This window comes from Heterodontus francisci, unplaced genomic scaffold (assembly GCF_036365525.1).
Source record: "Heterodontus francisci isolate sHetFra1 unplaced genomic scaffold, sHetFra1.hap1 HAP1_SCAFFOLD_58, whole genome shotgun sequence".
Classification (NCBI taxonomy): Eukaryota; Metazoa; Chordata; class Chondrichthyes; order Heterodontiformes; family Heterodontidae; genus Heterodontus; species Heterodontus francisci.
In genome coordinates, this window is record NW_027142006.1 from 10,227,548 (window position 1) to 10,230,585 (window position 3,038).

Genomic DNA, 3,038 nt, shown 5'->3' on the forward strand with positions numbered 1-3,038 from the left:
GCGATAGTCACCCCTCCCAGCAGCTTGTTGAGCTCCTCGTCGTTGTGGACGGCCAGCTGCAGGTGTCTGGGGATGATGCGGGTCTTCTTGTTGTCCCGGGCCGCGTTACCGGCCAGCTCGAGGATTTCAGCGGTCAGATACTCGAGCACAGCAGCCAGATAGACCGGGGCTCCGGCACCCACACGCTCAGCATCGTTACCCTTTCTCAGGAGCCTGTGAACACGGCCCACCGGGAACTGCAGTCCAGCCCGGGAGGAGTGAGACTTGGCCTTGGCCCGAGCTTTCCCGCTGGTCTTTCCTCTTCCAGACATTTCCACAATCTCACAAATACTTTCACAAAGAATGAATAATTTCCTTAGCATTAATAATAACCAACAGGCGGTCAGGATGGCCGAGCGGTCTAAGGCGCTGCGTTTAGATCGCAGTCCCCATTGGAGGCGTGGGTTCAAATCCCACTTCTGACACCTTGTGTTTTGACTGCACTGGAGGCGTTTGGGAGCAGCGGTGAAGAGCAAAGAGAGAACAGGAAAGAACATGGACAAGCAAAATAACAATGGACCCAAAGATGTTGCATCAAAATATTAGAGGAAGAGGCAACTGAGCAAACAGCAGGGCACAGAAAAGATCAAAAATGTAACCTTTGTATCGGGGTGGAAGATGTTGCCAACATCCTTAATGAATACATTACTGTCTTCTCAAATGAGGGGGTGATGCAGATATTGTTATGAAGGAGGAGGAGTGTGAAGTATTGGATGTGATAACTTAAGGAGAGAGGAAGTCTTAATGGGATGAGCATCCTTGAATGTGGATAAATCACCAGGACCAGATGAAATGTACCCCAGGCTGTTGAATGAAGCCAGGGAAGATATAGTGGAAGGTCTGACCATCATTTTCCAGAGGATTGGAGGTCTTGTAACGTTGCAATAAAAGCAAAATACCACGCAGATCAAGCATGGCTGAGCCTTTCGAGTAGAGAAACAGGGCTGAATTCCCTGAACCAGTGCTACAGCTTTCAGAATAGAAGGAGCCTATACAAACCTGATGGGTTCCACTTAAACAAAAGAGCTGGAGGTGTTGACAGTCAGAACAGATAAAATGTGGAGGAGTGTTTGAAGCAGATTCTGTGTGGTTACTGTAGTTGTACTATGGAGTTATTTCAAGGAGGTGATTCTGAATGTAATGGATCAACGTGGACCCACCCAAGGCAAAGGTCACTGAAAGTGGCAACGCAGGTGGACAAGGTAGTCAAGAAGGCATACGGCATGCTTGCCTTCATCGGTCGGGGTATAGAGTATAAAAATTGGCAAGTCATGTTGCAGCTGTACAGATCCTGAGTTAGGCCACACTTAGAATATTGCGTGCAATTCTGGTCGCCACACTACCAGAAGGACGTGGAGGCTTTGGAGAGGGTACAGAGGAGGTTTACCAGGATGTTGCCTGGTCTGGAGGGCATTAGCTATGAGGAGAGGTTGGAAAAACTCGGATTGTTTTCACTGGAACGACGGAGGTGGAGAGGCGACATGATAGAGGTTTACAAAGTTATGAGCGGCATGGACAGAGTGGATAGTCAGAAGCTTTTTCCCAGGGTGGAAGAGTCAGTTACTAGGGGACATAGGTTTAAGGTGCGAGGGGCAAAGTTTAGAGGGGATGTGCGAGGCACGTTTTTTACACAGAGGGTGGTGAGTGCCTGGAACTTGCTGCCGGGGGGGTGGTGGAACCAGATACGATAGAGACGTTTAAGAGACATCTTGACAAATACAGGAATAGGAAGGGAATAGAGGGATATAGGCCACGGAAGTGCAGAAGGTGTTAGTTTAGGCAGGCATCAAGATCGGCGCAGGCTTGGAGGGCCGAATGGCCTGTTCCTGTGCTGTCCTGTTCTTTGTTCTTTGTTCTAAGCTTCCCTGTGGTCCAGACTGGTTGAATGGAACTGAAGCAAACAAATCATCCAGAAGAGGAAAAGAAATATAAGGCCATGAAAGCACAGAATTCAGATGGATGCAATACCAGATGGTATGGCAAGAGTGTAAAACAGCAACAGACTGGTGAATAAAACTTTCCCATTGAATAAGACAAGAGAAGAGAAGGGTAATAATAGTGTCAGAGGTGAGTTGTGACACTATTCACATTCCACCTTGATCTGAATAGGACTGTTGAAGGGAGTGATTGAGAAGAAGAGAGGAGAAATGAAAAGAAAGGAGAAATAAACAAAAGGTCTTTTGATTTTAGAATGCTTGTTTTTGGAAATGACAGACTGTAAAGTGTGTGTGTCAGAAGATATAGAGCGAAGTTGGGTATGACAAGATCACAGGAAAGTTGTGCCCTGAGACAAGGTGTGTGTTGACAGGAAAGCTGCTTTCTTTTGCACAAAATGTAATTTATTCATATAATTTGTGCAATTATATTGCAAAGCAGTTCAATTTTAATATTACATAAGGTATAATACAGATCAGTTTCCTTCAATAAAGTACATGAGGTATCTCACTATCCCTGCCTGCACAGGTTATATTTACAGTATTTACATTACACATCAAACATTCTCTGGTACAAACAGCCCGAGCGGTTTTACACAGGTTCCAGCCCCTCGCTGTACTAGGGCCTTAGACTGTCGCCTTTCTATTGAGACTCCATGGTGGCTTCCCCAAGCTTTAATGCCGTCCCACAGCACATAGTCTTGAACGTTGGAATGTGCCAGTCTGCAACACTCGGTCATAGACAGCTCTTTGCACTGGAATACCTGTCCCACGGCCGGGCTCGTTCTCAATAGAGATCATTTCAAATGAACATTTCCTAAATCCGTGCTTTCTCTCTCGCAATAAAGAGAACAGGATGTCTGGCAGATTCAGTGTGAGACGATAACACTGCCGGGTAAAGGCCGCTTTCCAACTCCAATCTTAACACAGGAGATTCCCCAAACAGCTGCAATAGGGTGTTTGTAAACTGTTGGAAGCGGATGTGTGTGGAAATGGTGATGTTACTGAGGAGGTTCCTTGTTATAGAATGGATTGTGTTTTGGTGGGAATATTACTGAGTGTTAA

The 3,038-nt window shown here is 46.2% G+C and overlaps 1 non-coding gene across 1 annotated transcript; it reads left to right on the forward strand.

Annotated features, from left to right (window-relative positions):
• The first annotated feature begins 381 nt into the window (after positions 1 to 381).
• On the forward strand, positions 382 to 464 carry trnal-uag (transfer RNA leucine (anticodon UAG)). The gene has a single exon. It is a non-coding gene; the product is annotated as a tRNA-Leu (tRNA).
• The last annotated feature ends 2,574 nt before the right edge of the window (positions 465 to 3,038 follow it).